Source organism: Podarcis liolepis (genome assembly GCF_965112155.1).
Source record: "Podarcis liolepis genome assembly, chromosome: 3".
Taxonomy (NCBI): Eukaryota; Metazoa; Chordata; class Lepidosauria; order Squamata; family Lacertidae; genus Podarcis; species Podarcis liolepis.
This window is the reverse complement of record NC_139557.1, coordinates 25,782,731-25,803,648: the sequence shown is the minus strand read 5'-3', so window position 1 is coordinate 25,803,648 and position 20,918 is coordinate 25,782,731. Positions and strand designations below refer to the sequence as shown.

Here is a 20,918-nt window from a genome sequence, read left to right as displayed (position 1 = left end):
CACCCGGGATAAAGATCGTAACAATAGCAGCTTCTTTACGATGCAATCCTATACCAGTCTACTTCAAAGTCAGACCTACTGAGCTCAATGGGACTTCTATGTGTCAGATTTTAGCCATAGTCTTCTAATCTTTATTTTTTCCCCCAACCTGTTTTCCTAACTCTCATCTCCAGCAACTTCAAATTAAATAAATGTCTGTATTTATCGTCCTCCAGCAACAGCAATAAGGCTGGTTACGTGGATTATTGATTTCATTTTCATTAAACGGAAATGCAACATACACACCAAAGCATTGGTGTAGCTGTGTGATCTAGATTCAAACCAATCTTCAAATATGAATGCCATGTTCAAAAGGGCTGCGTATTGTATGTTTCCATGCACAAAAAAGGAGCATAGCAGCAGAGTGCATGACTTGCATGCAGTATGCCCCAGAAACTGCAATCTCTGGCATCTTTGGTTAAGTGGGGGAAAACGGCTATTTAATATCCTTGAGAGCTCCTACTGGTTAGTGTGCAAACCATACTCAGCTGTCGGACCCTCCAAGTGTTCCTATTTTCCAGGGATGTCCCTGATTTAGAGAAGCCGTCCTGGTTTCAGATTTGACCCTGGAATATCCCACTTTTCCTTAGGACGTTCCTATTTTCATTGGAGAAATGTTGGGTGGGGTGGAGTTATTCAATCCCTGAGCCACCAGAAGGCAATCCTGTATAGGGAAGGTTTTCCCCCCATAATGTTTAATGTTTCATTATGTTTTTATACCCTTCGGGTTAAGAACTTAATTTGTTCTGGAGGTCCGTTCTTAACCTGAAACTGTTCTTAACCTGAGGTACCACTTTAGCTAATGGGGCCTCCCACTGCCCTCGCACCGCCGCCACACGATTTCTGTTCTCATCCTGAAGCAAAGTTCTTAACCCGAGGTACTATTTCTGGGTTAGCAGAGTCTGTAACCTGAAGCGTCTGTAACCTGAAGCGTATGTAACCCGAGGTACTACTGTGTTGGGTTGAAATAAACGACAGACGAATGACAAGTGTCATATGGGAGGCATCTCCCGAGCACGTCTCGGGGAGTCCCTTTTATTGAATATTACAGCATTGCCACATATGTGCTTGTTGCTGATTGGTTAACACAAATACAATGCAAGGGTTGCATATAGGCATTAATCATCAATAGATTAAAAGGTTGGGAAAGGGAACACAGAATTGGACAGGCGTGAAAACCTCCTTTAAACTATTACTAGTGATTGATATAGCAAGACTTAAAAGAACATAACTATCACATTTCATAGATGTGGTCAACCATGCATTAAGAACAGGTCAGGCTACAATGTTCCATGAACTCAATGTGAACTAAACATTCTAGGGTGGGTGAAAAAAGAATGTGCAGAAGGAAAACTTCCCATCACCACTGTATATGTTGGAAGCTGCCCAGAGTGGATGGGGCAACCCAGTAAGATGTATGGGGTATAAATAGTAAAATTATCATTATGGAATGGGACGTCCCTATTTGCATTCGAGAAATGTCGGAGGGTATGAGCTAGATGGAACAATGTAAAGTATATTGGGCTTGACCAAGGTTTCCCCAATTTGGGTCTCCAGCTGTGTTTGGACTACAGCACGCATCTTCCCTAGCTAGCAGTATCGGTGGTCAGGGATGATGAGAATTGTAGTCCAAAAACAGTTGGAGACCCAAGTTTGGGAAACCCTGAGCTAAATGGACCAGTGGCCTGAGTTTCCTGCAAGGCCTTGTGGACTCTTCTTTTCCAGCATATCTCATCCAACACTCACAAAGGGAGATGTTTCATACCTTACTATCTCTGCTAAAGGAACACTGCTGTGTTTGTTCTGCATGACGGCCTCAAGGTCATCATAAGAATGATAGCATTAAGGCCATAGGCCTATTTTTAAAATTCATTCCCGAGGATACTGATTCGCAGTAGTTTAAAATTGCATCAACAATTATCTACTTAGCAACACATTTAGTTCTCTGTCATGGATTTAGGAACTTTTTTGCTTTTTTTTTTTTTGCTTTTGAAAAATACATTTTATTTCCTTTTGTGACTAAAATAAAGCAACGTACGAAAAAAACAAACCTAAGCATATTTTTGACTATTTTAATAACTGTTTTATTTTGTGTGTGTTTTCTTTTATCTTATATGCTGCTTTGAGACCCAGTTATGGGTTGTTTAAGTGGATACCTAAGTGGATACCATAGACAGTGAACAAACAGCCACTCCTGAATCACAGGCACCCTAGGCCAAAAGTGTTTTCCCTTGGTGACTCCGCCATGTTGAAAAGTGTGTTCTGTCCTTTCCAGAAATGCACTGTGCTGTATGAAGCCAACTCTAGATCTGTTCTAAATCAATTGAATAAAACCACTTAACCCACTGAAAGATATATTTGAAAAATGAATATTAATGGGAACAAAGCAAGGTAGCTAAAGTAATGATGTCATGTCCTCCATTGTGACACGTCCCCCTGCTGAGTGACTGGGCTGAGAACTTTGGGAAGAGCAACTATCTGAGGATAGTTCAAAGAAAAGAGGTTGTTTGTGTGAATTGTGTTTTCTGAAAAATGAAAATGTCTTCATCTCGCATGTAAGTAGGATCTCTTCTTCTTTCCGCAGTCTGCTTCTTTTGCTATCCCTTAAGTTTTAGAAATATGGGGAACCATGTCATGGTTAGATTAATTTTTAAAGATAGTCTTAATGGCCACCTTAGATGCTTTGAGGGAAATGGCTTGCCTTCTCCCTTGTGAGCATCATCACAAGAAGGGCATCTCCCAGTTTTGGAGGGTCCTTTGAGAAGATGCCCTCCTCTGAGGGTTCAACTGCTTGCTGCAATCTCCATGAGAGGTTTCTGAACGCAAGTTCAGCTGCCAGCTGCCCCAAATTCAGCACAGAGATAAGAGTATCAAGGAAGTAAGCAGAAACCTTTTCACGACTATGTATTTCCCCCCTTCTTCCTAGGTTTCATGGTCTTCTCAGGCTGCGTGAGCAGTGGCGATGCTGCATGCTCTGGCACTGGGGGGGGGGAGAGCATGGCTGGACCACATCCCGGGAGCGTGACGCGCCGCCGGCAGGGGTGTGGCGCATGTCCCAGGGGACTGGCATGCTGCCCGCGGGGGTGTGATGTGCATCCCCGGGGACATGGAGCACTGCCCAGGTGTGTGTGGCGTGTGTCCCGGGGGCGTGGCACCCAGGGTGGTGGGGAGGGGCATGGCACGTGTCTGGGGGGCGGCCGCGATGGTACTCCCTCCCCGATGGTGCCAAGGCGGTGAGCTCCCCTGCCCCCTTCCTCTGCCTTATACCCTACCCATCTGGCTGAGTTTATTTATTTATTTATATTTAGTTGTATGTGCGCATGCAGACAATCATTATTATCCCATATTAAATTGCCGCGTTGGCACTTTGCGATAAATAAGTGGGTTTTGGGTTGCAGTTTGGGCACTTGGCCTCTAAAAGGTTCGCCACCACTGCTCTAGAACAACATCTGAAGCACCCCAAAAAGGGAAATGGGCAAGTCCTTTGTGTCTGCATGGACGTGGTTCTAGCTGCAGCAACATATCTTTCAGTCAAGAATAATTTTAAAAATTCAGGGTGTGAGTTTGAGTGTGTGCATCACTTGGAGCAGTTCTAAACCTTAAAAATTGCCACTGGAGTGCCACTCCCACTTCCCTTCTATAGCAGTTATGAACAAAAGTGACTTTTTGCTTTCTTTGCAAATGTGTGCTCACCTCAGTGGAAGTGAATGTGAAGTCACCAAAGACCAGATCTAATCTCATTTATACCAGCACAAATTCCAAGTCATTTAGTAAACTGTTATAGAGTTGGATGACATATTTGAGATTAGAATCTATTCCTCAGTTGATACCGTAGAAGGGAAAAATAAATGAACCTGTAAAGGATGTGTATAATATTTCGACTCTGTGGCTTTGACTTGGTGTGTGTGTGTGTGTGTGTGTGTGTGTGTGTGTGTGTGTGATCCTTTCAAACTTATTTATTCTCAAAACAGAGGTCCTTTAAAAATGGAGCTTGCCATGTGAAGCTTCCATGACCATGGGTGACTTATGAGATAAATTGCATGGTGGTTCTTATCTCAGGAACATTTTTATTCCACTGTGGTTCCTAGGAGACTTTTCAGTCTGTAAAGTGAGGTTCAAATACTACTCTATATCACTGACAGAAAGGGGATTACATACCAAGAAGACAAATAGCATTTTAATTTTTAGCAAGTTGAAATTGAAGCTGTCAATTTGCTGCCTTGAAAAATTTACAGACAACTTTTTAGGAACCTGTATTGGTTCCCCCAAAGCTTCTTTTAAAATAGAAGTGAGATCCCATTATTATTCCTGGTGACAGTTAATTAAAATATTCAAGGGAAGGTATGATGGCCTTTAATATCACAAACCTTCCAATACTGATAAATGGTTTGGTTTGAAATCTTCACTTAGTCCATGTAACTATAATTTCGTGTCATGCCAAAAAAAATGGATGGGATATGGCACGAAATCAATGAAATCATTTGTATTTCATTATTTTGACCTCTCATAACTGCTAACTACTGAAAGAGTGTTTCATGGCCAGATATATAAAAAATTCAGAATAGATTAGTTTTACAGGTAATGGCTGGCTACTCTTTCATTACGTAGATTTCTAGTATTAGTCCAGGGTGGTGCTTGATGTTTCATCCATCAGAGCTGATGATAATATGTTTTCATAGCTATCTCTTCAATATTTATAGATATATCCACCAGAGCTTGGACAAAACTGGTCCCCTTCTAGCTCTCTATTTGAGGGGTGAGAGGGAGGACAAGGAAAGAAAGTTTGCACATCGAGGTCCCCAAGACACCCCAGATAAGAACACACTGACACTTGCTTTTTGTTTAAGGTTTTTGGCATAATTTTGGCCACAACTTTATTAAAAATACAGCAATGTGAGTGGTTGCTTAGGCATTGGTAGTGACCCCGCACAGGGACAGTTTGACATTCGCACCCCCCACGAAGTCAGAAAGGGTAAATCACCTGGGGAGAGAGAGGGGACTGGGAACCATGCCTCACCTCTCCCCAAATGCTCCCAGGGGCTCTTGCGTGGCCCTAGCCCCTTGCCAGGGGGTTCAGACAAAAGCATGGTGAGCCCCTGGGTTCCTTTAATGGAAAACCCTTGCAGCAGCCGCAGCATTTTGGAGGGGCAGGCACAGCCAAATCCATACCCCTCCACCAACCAATTCCCAGACCAATGCCTAACCGCAACCTTACAAGTTGTGACGATTTGATACGCAGTAGGCAAAAACCAAATGGCACCAGCCAATCAGCCAGATGGACAAAATTCCTACCGGGCCCCTGCCCCAAAAGCAGGCGACCCCATGACAGGCATAGCAAGGTCAAGTGCACAGCCTAACATTAGGGAGGGAGGGCGGGTGATCCGAAGCACGCAGCGAAAAAAGGAAGCTCGTCGCTGCGTGCAGAGTATTTAACAAATAGGGCTGTCAATCAATAAATGGCAACATATAAATCTCCCCAGTAACAGCCCGCCCCTGCTTAAAGATGGCCCAACTCTTTTGCCCAGCAACAGTGAGGTGTCTTGTCAGCCCCCACCGCAACACGTGCTCTCCATGAGGGAGAACACGCTTTACAGTATTGAACTGACAGAGCAAGAGAGTTGATTGAACCCACCTTCCTCCACATACTCCAAGGTCTCAAAAACAAGCCTAAGGTCAAGCACTGGGCTCCCAAGGACTTATTTGATTTTTCCCCTGGAAAACTGGGGAAGGAGTCTTGAGGCCCTTTGGGTACAAATAAAAGGGAAATCACTTATCCCTATCTTAAAACAGTTTACATGTTACACTGCTCACATGAAAAGACTATGGTTATATTTATTGTTTGTAATATTTGATAAAAACAATAAAAATTGCAAGAAAGAAAAGGAGAAAGAGAGAAAGAAATGACCGTTCTTCTGAGCAGATACAGTTATAGTGGGCTATGCAGGACCAGCCTTTCCATTAGGTGGTGTGAAGCAGCTGCCTCAGGCTGCTGGTTTTGGGTGCTATGAAAGGGGAGCAAATTTATTTACTTATTACTCTTGTATTCTACTATCAGGAGTGGGGAAAGGTGTCTGTGGGATACCCTGCCTCAGGTGCCAACATAACACATCTGCTCTTGGTCACTATGCACTTTGAGTTACAGATAATTTTATACCTGTTGCTGAGGTGTGTAGCGACTTGCTGCTCCACCTCAAGCGACAAAATGTGTTGGAGTGGCCCTGGGGTCCTCTCCTTATGCTTCTTTCATTATAATGTAACATTACACTTATCCCTTCCCATTACTGGCTAATTCAGGCTTTTTGCAGTGTGGGTACAGTTCATTTTCTCACACCTGCTAAGCCACACCACTCCTAAAACCTGAGTGTTTGTTAAAGTGGGAAGCACTAGAATGTTAATGGCACAGCCGTATTCTCAAATGATTCCTAGATCACTTCATTTTAATTCAATGTGGGGCTTCTGATTCACTTGTAAACAGAAGAAAAGATTAAAAGCAATTTTAAAGGCATGATAAAGCTTTAAAAATACTGATTCACTTTATGATCTCATAAACTCAGGGTACTGATGGAATTAACGTATTTTGCCTCAAGTGTACAGAGATAATCTACATTTATTTCGTTTTCTTGAGAGCATTTATTGACATTCCTAGTAATGTTTCTTTAGCACCAGCCCCAAAGCATTCATAAAGAGATTTTTATTTTATTTTATTTTAGCTGAGAAGGAAGCTAGTGATTTCCAATACTCCTTGTGATAGGCCTCACAAATGAAATATTTTGAATGAGGTACCCTTTGTATCTGATTTAAAGAGCTGCATACACCTATCAAATATTTTCTAATTAATTTTATTTTTCAGAAGACAAATCTTTCTATTAAATAAAATAATTGCTAAGTGGTATTACCTGAAAATACAGGCATTTAGGCAAAACTTATTCCTGCTCAATGGAAAGTTAGGTAAAATCATCTTTAGAGCAAAAACCAAATACATTTTGAAATCTAGCACATGCTAGATGGTCAAAAGTTTAGATTTTGCACAGTGGATTTATATGAAAATTTAAAATAAGAGAAGGAAGCAATAATTTATCCTTCCAGATTCATTTCTTCCCCCGGTTCGTTGACAAAGAGAACAAAACATAACACAATGCAATCACCACATCTAAGAACCATGAACCAAGGGCATGTTCAAAAATGTGAGCATGTTTGAAGGGAAAGTCTGTGTCTTTTTACACTCCGTAGATATATGTCTGATGTATATCAGCCACACAGATTCAAAAATGAGATATCAGTTCAAAATACTTTGTGATTATTTGCAATTGAATTTTGGGGCCTTGGGCTACTCATCCTACAAAGGGTGCGAGTAGATGAAGTTTGCTTTACATGCATTATTTTTGAGCCTCCTAAAAATACCTAGTGCTGCTTCGACCATCCATTGAACCCAAGCAGTGGTTTGGGTCAACAACAAGAGAGACAATGGAGCATCATGTCATTTGACAGGTGTAGCCTACAGTCCTGTGCAACAAATGAATGCTGATGAATGGCAACTTAGCAGATGGGACAATATAGACAATTATCTTACAAAATGGTGTTGGAAAGTTATTACTCCCTAGTTCTAATTTGATTTCTAATCTGACACAGGTGTGGCAATTTTCCCTATTACCACTCATTTGGGTGTGGTAGATGAGCAGTTTATCTAACTTTTTTTACACACACAGTGGTAAGCTGCCATTTGATAAACAGATGTCTATATTTGCACAGTGTCTCAGTGTCACAAGACAAGGCTATTTGATGTAGCAAAGTACATTGAGCCAATGTATTAGTATTAGTACAATAATTAGCAAGAAAGATATATAATAGAATTAGGTTTTGCATTTCTTACTTTTTTGTTACTTATTTAAAGAGCAACATAAGGAAACATTCTGAAAACCAAGTAGCCATACTTATTCTTCAATTTAATAAGCCATATAGCTTTCTTACTTTCATGAATTTCTGTGCCTATAGCGTATCTTAAATTTTAATGATGATAAATCTTTTAGCGTCTGACCGTGACATCCCTTTTCTATCAACCAACACCCATTGATCTGGTGGCTTTTATTGGCCACTTCCTATTAAAAGTCACAGCCTCCTGTTGCTATGATTATTATATATTGAACCATCCTCACAGTGGAAGCACATTCTTAAGATCTGCCTGCTGTACAAAGAGATTGGCAATAAGGAACATCTCACGCTCCAAGTGAAAGACAAACATTCAAATGGATTTAGCAGAGGTCACTTTAATAACTTATTAACAAGGCTGATTTTATAATATTTGACTTTGCTTCAGACTGCAGCAGACACTTCACAGCTGGTGTCCACTATCCAGCAGTTGCCCAGAACTTTTTATAAGCAGAAAAAATATGCAGTTTTAAAAGAAAAATTATATAAAACTCCCAACATTGCTGCAGGTCAGGAAGAACTTGAAGTGGTCGCTGCAAGCATTGCTCCATCAAACTGAGGGGACCTGCCCCACACCAAGACTTTGAAACACCTGGCCCTAAACCGTGCAATTCTTCTCCTTTTTAAATTCATTTTTATTAAAGATTTCATTGTGCTACAAAACAAATAAACAAATGGGGGAAGTGCATCTTTTGTCTGCACTTTCAGTTCATAGAGCCTTTTCACAGTTCATTTACATGTCGCGAGAGATACATTTGCGTGCTGAGGTCCCCCAAAACCCCTACCCCAATAACTCACACATCACACATAATTTTTGTTTAAGGTTTTTGGCATACTTTTGGCCACAACTTTATTTTCATACAAATTGAGAGTGGTTGCTTAGGCATTGGTTATCTGTCACCCCCCGCCTTGGGGGACAGCACTGACTCCCTAGTCAGTCCCGGAGGAACAAGGGACAGAGTCAGCTGGAGCTGCGTCACAGGCCCTCAGCTACTCCGCGCATGTTCCTTGAAGCTTACGCGGCCCGCACCCTGCCGTCAGGGTTTGGACGAAGGGGATGGTAAGCTTCAGAATTCCTTTAACGGAATACCCATCAGCAGCAGCATTGGAGGGGCAGGCACAGCCAATCCATACCCCTCCACCAACCAATTTAACCAATGCCTAACCGCCAACCTTACAAGTTGTGACGATTTGCTAAGCAGTAGGCAAAACCCAAAAGGCACACACTAATCAGCCAATTGGAAAAATTCCTACTGGGCCCCCGCACCAATGCGAACGACCCCATGACAGGCAGAGCAAGGTCAAAGCGCAAGCCCAAATCAAGGGAGGGTGGGCGGGAGATCCGATGTCCACAGCGAAAGAGAAAGAGAAAGCTGTGGACCTTGCTTAAATAACCACTGATCCCACCCCTAAATTGGCAACATCAAATTTACCCCAGTAACACCATCCTCCAATCTGCTCCAGGCCCCTTGAATCTAATACTGCCTGGCAACCAAGTGGAGTTTTGTTCGGCCCCATCCGCAACACGTGCTCTCTTTTAGTGAGAACACGCTTTGTCACAGACATCTTGCGATTGGGGGAAAAGAGAGGAGAAAAGGGGGGAAGGGAGATGGGGGTTGTTCTTTTGTTCTGTTGCATAGTGTTCTTGTAGGGGTTTGTCTAAACAGTGCAGTTCTATAAGACATCTATTCAGAAGTAAGTCCCCTTCTTACTTTTGCACGCTAATCATACTGAAAACAGTGTGACATCTTTTTAAAGTAAACATGCATCAGATTACGCTGTCAGTGTGGTGTCATGGTTCAGAGCGGTGGATTCGTAATCTGGTGAACCAGGTTCACTTCCCCGCTCCTCCACATGCAGCTGCTGGGTGACCTTGGGCCAGTCACACTTCTCTGAAGTCTCTCAGCCCCACTCACCTCACAGAGTGTTTGTTGTGGGGGAGGAAGGGAAAGGAGAATGTTAGCCGCTTGGAGACTCCTTAGGGTAGTGATAAAGCAGGATATCAAATCCAAACTCTTCTTCCTTTTCTTCTTCTTCTTCTTCTTCTTCTTCTTCTTCTTCTTCTTCTTCTTCTTCTTTGGAATATGTGAACTCCACCTTGAGTTTGTAAGCATTTTTAGATGTGTTATAAAATTTACCTTAAGATAACAGTAAATATAACTGGAGATTTATGAAGTTATTATTAACAAGGCAGGAGGAGAAAGATACATGACAGATTGAAAGAAAGGCAACTAGATATGTAGAAAATACCTGAACTATAATTCAGGAAATGTACTGAATGCATTTTCTGACAGTGAGTTATTATGTGCCTTCAAGAGCTGAAAGCACTCAACACCTGTAAAAATAATGCTTTGTGTTAGATTTCTAGATGCAATTGAGGATGTCTAAATATAGATGCTCAAAGTTGTGTTCATGGTGCTATAGCTCCTGATGAATACTTGCACTGGCGTCACCCTTAAACCTCTTTTGAAGCACCACTTATGTTTATGTTCTACTCTACAGTGAAAAGCAGTATGTTCCTGAATCGGGGCTGTCAAAATGGTGTCAGTGGATTTTTGCCTTATTGGCAAAATGTCCAGTAAAACCCAGACATGGCAAATAGGGCACTTTTATTGAGAAAAATGCTGTAAAAATCAAAGAAAAGCCCAAAGACTTGGTATTTTGGGGAGATGTTCCCAAAACAGGTAGGGAAAGTGCTCTTGCACCCAGGTCCTGCTTGCAAGTTTCCAGCAGACATCTGGTTGGCCAATGTGTACATACACTGTTCAGAAAGATGGAAGTATATTGGCCTGGGTTGAAGTAACCTGGCATGTTACATGTCTTCTAAAAGTCAGATAGTTGTTTATTTCCTTGACATCTTCTGGGAGGGTGTTCCACGGGAGGACAGGAGCCACTACCGAGAAGGCCCTCTGCCTGGTTCCCTGTAACCTCACATTTTGCAGTGAGGGAACCGCCAGAAGGCCCTCGGAGCTGGACCTCAGTGTTCGGGCTGAACAATGAAGGTGGAGACACTCCTTCAGGGGGAGTCGATAAAGTCATTTTCATGGATTCCATATATGAAAAACCAAAGTGTAACATTAGATGCCATAAATCTGCTTTGAGGACTTTTTTTATATATAAAATAAAATCAGAACTTGAACCAAGAGCCCTAATTTCAGTTTCAACGTAATTTATCACATATAAAGCAATTCTGAAACACCCTGAAAGTAAGTAGAATGAAAATATTCATGGACACAGAAGTTTTAAATATGGTTTATTTGAAAAATCATTTCAGTTTAATGAGATTTCTCAAGCTCTAATTGGCAAGTACAATAACTCCCAGTGTAGCATTTTGAATAGAAACTTAACATTCCAGCAGGCTCTGGGTAAGCCCAGCTGAAACCTGCAACAGCATGAACAGGCATCCGAGTATACAAAGCAAAAGAATCCCAACTGACCATTGTAGGAGAAAATGGCATTTGCAAGTGTTTATAAAATCCACCAGGGGCTGAAAGGAGAATCTTGAGTTTACAAGGACCCTATTCTCTCTCTCTCTCTTCCTTCCCAAATCAATTGAAGGTATTAGTATAGCAGGCACAGAGGATGCCAACAGTTTTGCAGCAACTTCCAAAAGAGCCTGGGGTCAGGCAGGGGATAATGAGGTGTTGTTTGTTACAGGAACTTCCCTGAAGGATGCTTTCACATTTTAATCCTCATTTTTCCAAGGCAGTTGCCATGAGTTCTGGAGACGCTTTTAAGCCACTGCATCAACTGTCAGACGACATTAAACGGTTTAGTTTAATGCCCCTCTTCCTCGCTCATTGAGAAGTAGGGGGGAAGACATTGATAAAGCAAGGAAGAAGAAGACACGCACACCCAAATGAACAAGGGATCCAAACTCTGCAATAAGGACTGGTCCGGAAAGGAGGTGAGCTGCCACTCAGTATTCTAGCCAGGTGGCGTGAGTGCCAGCTTTCCAGTTGTCTCTATTTCCTTTTACCCTTGCATAGTATCTCCAACTAGCAGTCTCTGCTTTCCTTAGTAAGAATGTGGGATAACTCCCTCCATGAGGGAGCCTTCCCAGACCCGCTGAAAGAGGCGGTTATTAAACCGCTTCTTAAAAAACCATCTTTAGATGCGGCCATGATGGCCAACTATCACCCAGTCTCAAATCTTCCATTCTTGGGCAAGGTGATTGAGCGAGTGGTTGCTGAACAACTCCAGGCACGCCTGGAAGAAGCGGACCATTTGGATCCCTTCCAGTCGGGATTCAGGCCTCATCATGGGACTGAAACTGCCTTGGTCGCGCTGGTTGATGATCTCCAGCGGGCTAGGGACAAAGGTGAGAGCTGTTTCCTAGTTCTGCTGGATCTCTCAGCGGCGTTTGATACCATCGACCATAACATCCTTCTGGACCATCTTGAGGGGCTGGGAGCTGGGGGCACTGTCATACGGTGGTTCCGCTCCTTCCTCCTGGGCTGTGTTCAGAGAGTGGTGGTGGGGGATGAGTGTTCAGACCCCTGGGCTCTCACTTGTGGGGTGCCTCAGGGTTCTGTCCTCTCCCCCATGCTTTTCAACATCTACATGCAGCTGCTGGGAGAGATCATCAGGGGGTTTGGGCAGGGTGTTCATCAGTATGCGGATGATACCCAGCTCTACCTCTCTTTCAAATCAGAACCAGTGAAGGCGGTGAAGGTCCTGTGTGAGTGTCTGGAGGCGGTTGGAGGATGGATGGTGGCTAACAGATTGAGGTTGAATCCTGACAAGACAGAAGTACTGTTTTGGGGGGACAGTAGGCGGGCAGGTGTGGAGGATTCCCTGGTCCTGCATGGGGTAACTGTGCCCCTGAAGGACCAGGTGCGCAGCCTGGGAGTTATTTTGGACTCACAGCTGTCCATGGAGGCACAGGTCAAATCTGTGTCCAGGGCAGCTGTTTACCAGCTCTATCTGGTACGTAGGCTGAGACCCTATCTGCCTGCGGACTGCCTCGCCAGAGTGGTGCATGCTCTGGTTATCTCCCGCTTGGACTACTGCAAGGCACTCTACGTGGGGCTACCTTTGAAGGTGACCCGGAAACTACAACTAATCCAGAATGCGGTAGCTAGACTGGTGACTGGGAGCGGCTGCCAAGACCATATAATACCGGTCTTGAAAGACCTACATTGGCTCCCAGTACGTTTCCGAGCACAATTCAAAGTGTTGGTGCTGACCTTTAAAGCCCTAAACGGCCTCGGTCCAGTATATCTGAAGGAGTATCTCCACCCCCATCGTTCTACCCAGACACTGAGGTCCAGCACCGAGGGCCTTCTTCCAGTTCCCTCACTGCAAGAAGCCAAGTTACAGGGAACCAGGCAGAGGGCCTTCTCAGTAGTGGCACCCGTCCTGTGGAACGCCCTCCCACCAGATGTCAAAGAGAACAACAACTACCAGACTTTTAGAAGACATCTGAAGGCAGCCCTGTTTAGGGAAACTTTTAATGTTTGATGTATTACAATATTTTAATATTTTGTTGGAAGCCACCCAGAGTGGCTGGGGAAGCCCAGCCAGATGGGCGGGGTATAAATATTATTATTATTATTATTATTATTATTATTATTATTACTGAAAAGTGCCAGCAGGAAGTGAAGCTGGAAGTGACAGGTTACACAGGGATATAGTAGTAACTAAAGGTAAAGGACGCGGGTGGCACTGTGGTCTAAACCACTGAGCCTCTTGGGCTTGCCAGTCAGAAGGTCGGGGGTTCGAATCCCCGCGGCGGGGTGAGCTCCCGCTGCTCTGTCCCAGCTTCTGCCAACCTAGCAGCTCGAAAGCACACCAGTGCGAGTGGATAAATAGGTACTGCTGCGATGGAAAGGTAAATGGTGTTTCTGTGCACTCTGTTTTCCATCACAGTGTCCCGTTGCGCCAGAAGCAGTTTAGTCATGCTGGCCACATGACCCGGAAAGCTGTCTGTGGACAAACGCCGGCTCCCTCAGCCTGAAAGCGAAATGAGCGCCGTACCCCATAGTCGCCTTTGACTGGACTTAACTGTCCAGGGGTCCTTTACCTTTTTACCTAGTAGCAACTGGAAGGAGCACATATGAACATAAGAGATTTTGGCATATTGAGCCCATATGGAGTACAATGGCCCAAATGAGGGCCCAACTGCATATTATTCACATGTTCAGTTTGACTCCGGTGGCCTCTTAACCCCACATTTTTGGAGATTATTTGTGGGAAAGAAGCAGTGGCCATGGGGAATGGGTTCAACTCTTTCCTGCCACCTGCTTCTCTGCTCTGAAACCTCACCTTCTCAGGTGTATTTTGTTTCATTTACTACTTTGATATTCTGCCTTTCCACCAGGGAGCTCAAGGTGGGACAAATGGTTCTCCCCATCCCAATTTCATCATCAAAACAATCCTGTGAATAGCTTAGGCTGAGAAACCAGTTAACTAGTTTTTATATAATCTAGATGATTACCAAAGCATGAGTAAAGCAATGACTTAAATCATTTTCATGAGCACTTGCTTTTCCAGCATCGAAAACTGATGGATTTCTTTCCCTTGAAACAGCAGATTCCACAAAATCTTAATACCAAACATTCAACAACAAAAAATTAACCATTATTAGAATTGTAGAGAAAAAGAATTACCTTTGGCTTAGGTCTTAGTAGAAGGTAGAATGTGGTCAAACTAATGATTAGGGAGGATTTAACATTTTTGAATTGAAGTAAAGCACAGTCTGAGGGACGCGGTTGGTGCTGTGGGTTAATCCACAGAGCCTAGGGCTTGCTGATCAGAAGGTCGGTGGTTCGAATCCCCACGACGGAGCGAGCTCCCGTTGTTCGGTCCCTGCTCCTGCCAACCTAGCAGTTCGAAAGCACATCAAAGTGCAAGTAGATAAATAGGTATCACTCTGGTGGGAAGGTAAACGGTGTTTCCGTGTGCTGCTCTGGTTTGCCAGAAGCGGCTTAGTCATGCTGGCCACATGACTCGGAAGCTGTCTGCGGACAAATGCCGGCTCCCTCAGCCTATAGAGTGAGATGAGTACACAACCCCAGAGTCGGTCACGACTGAACCTAATGGTCAGGGGTCCCTTTACCTTTTAAAGCACAGTCTGAAAGGATCTCAGACACAATGTATACCAGCTATTTCCTCTTAATCTGACACCTATCATGTTAATTAAAAGCATATTATTTCATTAAAATGGCCAAGAGGCCTTGCTGAAACCGCACATAAAGGGTTTTTAAAAAGATCTCCTCTCTCCAAAATTGACGTATTCCTTTCCGCTTTCTTAGCGGATAACTTGTCTTTCAAGTCCTGTTCATGCTTTGTCAATACTGAAGGAGAGGCAGTGAAATCTTGGAAACATTTATCTACCTTCTTTCTGGGCTGAGTTCCGTGTGCTGCTAAAGTCGTGGAGCAATTTGGATTCTGAACGGAAATGAGTAAGCAAAGCAAAAAAAGAAAAGGGTAGGGGGAGAGAGTGATGAAAGGAACATCGTGCCGCTCAAGGATCAGAAGAAAACAATTATGTCTTAATGCTTGGGCCCTAAATAATTAAACTAATGCTCCAGGCAATAACGCATTAGTCTATAGCAAGAGGGATAGCTTTCTCCATAGCTTAGAGACCATTAATAGCCAGAAGAATTCAAGGGGGGAAAGGAAGTTGAAGAGTATTGCAGACTGTTGTTGTATAACTTGTGAAAATCAAGAAATAGGATAGGACCCCTTGGAGAAGATGGGAAAAACATTTCCCCCGCTCCCCACTTTATCGTATAACTGTCAAATATGAATTCAATTTGTGAAAACTGCTCTATGTTATCGGTTGTTCAGCTTCTCATAGCTTTGTCTAAATCCTTACAGCTGCTAGGCTGTTTGAGCTTGGATTTGGAATCCCATATTTGAATCCTTTAAAAAGGCAAACGTAAAGGACCCCTGACCATTAAGTCCAGTCGCAAACGACTCTGGGGTTGTGGAGCTCATCTTGCTTTACAGGCCAAGGGAGCCAGCATTTGTCTGCAGACAGTTTTTCTGGGTCATGTGGCCAGCATGACTAAGCCATTTCTGGCAAAACCAGAGCAGCACATGGAAAATCTGTTTACCTTCCCGCCAGAGTGGTACCTATTTATCTACTTGCCCTTTGACGTGTTTTTGAACCACTAGGTTGGCAGGAGCTGGGACTGAGCAACGGGATTTCACCCCGTCGCATAGATTCAAACTGCCGACCTTCCGATCGGCAAGCCCTAGGCTCAGTAGTTTAGACCACAGCGCCACCCTTTACTCAGCCACAAATTGGGCATTCAAAAGAAGTCATGAGAGTTGTGTAAAGGGGTGTGGGGCTATGTATGTTAGCCCAGCCTCCAAAAGTGTATATGCATCCCCCAGCCCCATCTGCTCCACCTCAACCTTAGGAAACGAGGAGGAAAATATCATGGTAGCTATTGGAAATCCTGATTACACAGGATTCCTGAATGCAATGTGGATTCTTCATGTTTTCCACTTAGAATCTCCCACCCACCTACACTAACCTACATGGTTATAGGCATTATAATCAGTGGGGGTTTTTAGTGGGGGGGGGAATGGTGTTCGTACTCACCATGAACTTGTTACAGTATGTGCCACACTTAACATTTGTAAAATTAATAATAATAATAATAATAATAATAATAATTGTGCCAGTGCTGCATACCTTTGAGTGTCTCCAGAAAAAAGCACTGAATAATTAAATGATAATAAAACTCTAGAATGCCCTGGTCCTGCCCTTTATCAGGGGTGGATTCGCCACACTCCTCTTTCTTGGGCGGAGGCCAGAGCTGGTTTCTTCCATGGGAAGGGGGACTTGAGGATCACATGGATAGGAATGTTCAATAGGAAGGTAGCAGTCAGGCTGCTATTTAATTCTGTTCCACCCTCTCCACCTCATTCTCTTTTGCAGCACCCTTCCTCCTCCCTCTCTCTACAGTGTTGGCTTTTTGCTAGTTGCCTTTTCTGGGGGCTAAGTAGGAATTTGTGGGGCAGTAATGGATTGACCCTTGGAACTATTCTTTTTTTGCCTGCTCCACATGATGGGGTTATTTGATTTGCTCTTGATGTATGTTCTTATTTGGTGGGTTTAGCACTGAGTGTGGGCACAAAAGGAAATTTAAGAACTTAATTGACAGGCACCCTGAGGCGCTATGGGGTTTAAGAGTATGCTTGAGTCACCTTGGGGATGTGTGCACCTTGGTGAACTCTGGAGAAAGTGTGAACTTTGGTGAACTCTGATGTGTGCATCTTGTTGGGTTCACAAACCCAAGGCTCATTTAGTAGGGAGTGAGAATTTTCTTCCAATACCTGCCAAGAGAGTGGAGGGATGCATCTGTCATATGTCTCAATTCAAACCCATCAGCCATTACATACATAATTTGGTTATTGTTTGACAAATCTATTGTTATATTGGAATAAATATTATATTTCCACGGTTACCCTGTCTCTTGAGTCTCTTCCCATGTTGTCTTGCCAAAGTGCAAGTTGGGATCCTGCCTTTTGGCCAAACTAAAGGATATGGAAGGACATGTTGAAGCTGAAAACTCTATTTTGTAAGTGTTTAACCAAATTTTATGAAACAATTAGAAAAGGGGACAGGAATTTAAAAGTTACTTGGCTGTTACTAATTACTAATCCTACACACATATATATACCAAGGTTTTCATTGTGGGTTTTGTTTTTTTTTTTTTGCATTTTTATTCCAGTCTTTTGAAATGCTTTCAGCATCTCTAAAGAAGCACATTATGAACATCCAAAAAAAGGGATGTAATTTTTTAATCAAATCACAGGATCCATAAGCAGATAGAATATGCCTTGAAGCATTAAAAAAATAAAAAAAAAAATACCTGCTTGCCAGAAGCTAAAGTAAAGCACATCCATTTTCCATTGTACAGTCTGAATGGATAATTAGTTTTATAACTTGAGTCTCTTGTGAGTAGCTGTCCAGTGAGTGTTGGAAGCATTTAAAGATTCTTGCAATAACACATCTTTAACAAATATACAATCACTTTCCCTCCTGCAATTAATTTGTGAAGCAGCTTTGGAGAGGAACTTGTCTTATGAATTACAGGAAACTTTTGAATCCCATTTTTCTTCCCAGTGGCAAGACAATAAATCTATTCTATAACCCTGTTAATTTAGGAAGAATTACATTTCTTTAAACAAAACATGCTGGCTCCTCTCAGTATGACAGTAGTCTAACTTGGAGGTTACCAGATCATTCATAATTGGGGCAAGACTATATTTGTCCTAGTAAAGACACAGCTGGCAAAAGATGGTAAAAGGCACACAGTATTACAGAAGCAAGTTGTGCTTCCAATCACAAAGAATGATCAAGGAGAACTCCTAAAGCAATGTTGTCTAGCGCTGGTTGAAAACTCCCTTGTGCTATTGAACTACCTGCTCAGCAAACCATCTTGTTGGGATTGATTATAATCAAGGACTCGCCACCCACTTGGAGATAAGAAAGAAACATGGACACAGTATATTAGGTTAATGGGCTAGAAAAGGCCACAACTTTATTGATTACAGCATGTGAGAGGTATTGGCTTAGGCATTGGATAAAACAACAGAGCTTGACTCCACCCCCTCAGGGAGGAGTGAGTCTAACAAGGGTTAACCACCAGTGGGAGAAGCCTGTTGATGCAAATACAACTGAAAGCTCTCCCTGATGTCACCGGGGGTCGTTCCATGGCCCTAGCCACCAGCAAGGGAATCGGACAGGATCCACGATCGGATCTGGATTCCTTTACTGGAATACCCATAAAGTGGAGGGGTAGGCAATGGGCACACCCTGCCCTCCAATACACAAACATATTCCAATGCCTAACCGCCACCTGAGCCAAAAGAGGCTCGCCGCCAATACCCTCACAGCTGCAACCAATCCCTAAGGCCTCTGATGATGTCGGCCAGCCAAATATCATTGCCCAGATCTGAAAGGTGAACACCGTCATCACAAAACAAAGACAACTCACTGAACCGGAAAGATTGATCAAGCAAACCATCTTGTCGGGATTGATTATTTGTTTTTATTAGCTCTCATCCACTCCATTACCTAAGCCAGACACCCATTTGACACATCCATTGCATCACCTGGATTTGATGAAAAGCTAGGCTTGCCATACATCAGGAAAATTCCTGACATGTCCTTGTTTGGAGGTGTAAAAATGGCGTCGGGGGGGGGGGATTTTGCCGAATTGGAAACATTTCAGGGAAAACCCGGGTGTATGTCAATGCGATGGAAACAGCTCAAAAAGCTCCAAATCATTATCTTTGGGTTAGGTTTCTCAGAAAAAAGCTCAACAATGTAGGTTTGTTCCCTTAAAAGCTCAACAACTTCTTGACAAGTGGATGTCAGGAATTTGACTTTTTGGAATATGGCAGCCCTATGAAAAGAAGAGCTAGAACTGGTGGTTTCCTTCACACATTGATGAGACCTCGTCCTTATTCTCCAGATGCCCTCACTCAGCTGTTTCATGTCAATGTGAAGTATGGTAAAATGAGTGGAAGGAACAACCCCATCACATAACTGGATAGCGTAATTCTCTTATTCTCACGCATCTTCACAAGGGTATTTTTGCAGTTGCCCCTGAAGAAAGGTTTCTACTCTGATTGTGTTATGCAGAAATAAAGACTGGTTTATTTCAACAAATTATTTCTAGCATCTGTTGAACTTCTCTTTAATCTTCCTTTCTAAACTGGTTGGTAAATCTGCCCACCTAGCTCTGTCACCTTTCCTTTACTTTTTTTTTTGGTTTTGCTATATTGTTTCATTGTTATTTTTAAACCAGAGACTAACTTTACTTAAGAATAGTAATGAGACAGGTCTCCTGGTTTGGAGCCATCAGTTTTACTCCCTCGATGGGGCAGAGAAGCAAATCCAGTCCACTGTGTCATGCCTGCAAAGCCAAATAATACTCGACTCTTGTGGTGTTTCCATAGTAACTAGTGCCTTAGAATTCACACCAGTAAGGCAATAAAACCAAGCTAGGGTGCCTCATGTAGAAAACATATGGATTTTGTTTTTATTGTTAACATTAAAAACTCTCTAAAATATTTAAAGCCGTATGAAATTTTACATCTGTATCTTTAGAAGAGTGTGTCAGCAAAGCCACTGTATTATCACCATGGAGCAAATGTAGGGAAAAGAAAAAGAAAATGGAAATATTGACTAACATTTACGGGAAACAACTGTCTAATTGAGGCTTAATAGAAAGTGGGGAAGGGTTCCCAGAATTGGAGTGAAATACTTACCATTATTCCCCAGAGTAGGCAGAGCTTAGGAGCCAAGTCCTAGGGTTCGAGGGGTCTTCGGCCTTCCCAATAAAATATTTGAGGGGGCCAGGTCCTCCCAAAGTTGATGGGCTTTGCCATTCAAATGGTGTGTGTGCACCACCTCATGTGATTGATATGTGCAGAGCAGGGCTAACCTGGGACCCCCAATATTCTATTCAAGTTGGCACCCCAGACGCCTAGGGAGGGGATCAAATTCTGGGAGCTCCTTACAGTTGTAGAGAATTGTGACTTTCCCTTAATGGAAAGCTCTTTGCTTCCACAAGTTGGTGATCCCATTATTTCCCCCGACTGGAGCCCTCCATGTCATGTTGATCGATTTCATGCTCTCATCCTTCTAGCCACTGAATTCTGTGCAAGTTGGCGCTTCTGAATACTTCCAGGAAGGCTTTTTTTAAATCAGTGGTCCATTGGTATGTGGGGGGATTATAAAGAAGCATGTTCATGATTATTACTATTTTTATTCATGATGAATACATTTGTTCATGATGATTACTGTTATTTTATTGACCATTCTTCTTCATGCAAAAAGATTGCTCGCCGTAACTTGACCATGTCTCCAGCAGACCCATCTTACTCATATCAAGATTCTCCGGCGACTCCCATTGGGAGCAATTAAGTTATTTCTCCCTGAAAGTTTACATCCTCCGCAACTGGGTTCAGTGGAGTGGGGC

The 20,918-nt window shown here is 43.0% G+C and overlaps 1 long non-coding RNA gene across 1 annotated transcript; it reads left to right on the top strand.

Moving 5' to 3' along the window:
* Nucleotides 1–2,509: 2,509 nt before the first annotated feature.
* LOC310703504 lies at nucleotides 2,510–20,681 on the top strand. The gene is made up of 3 exons (XR_014524200.1): nucleotides 2,510–2,594; nucleotides 11,675–11,872; nucleotides 20,586–20,681. It is a non-coding gene; the product is annotated as an uncharacterized lncRNA (long non-coding RNA).
* Nucleotides 20,682–20,918: the final 237 nt, after the last annotated feature.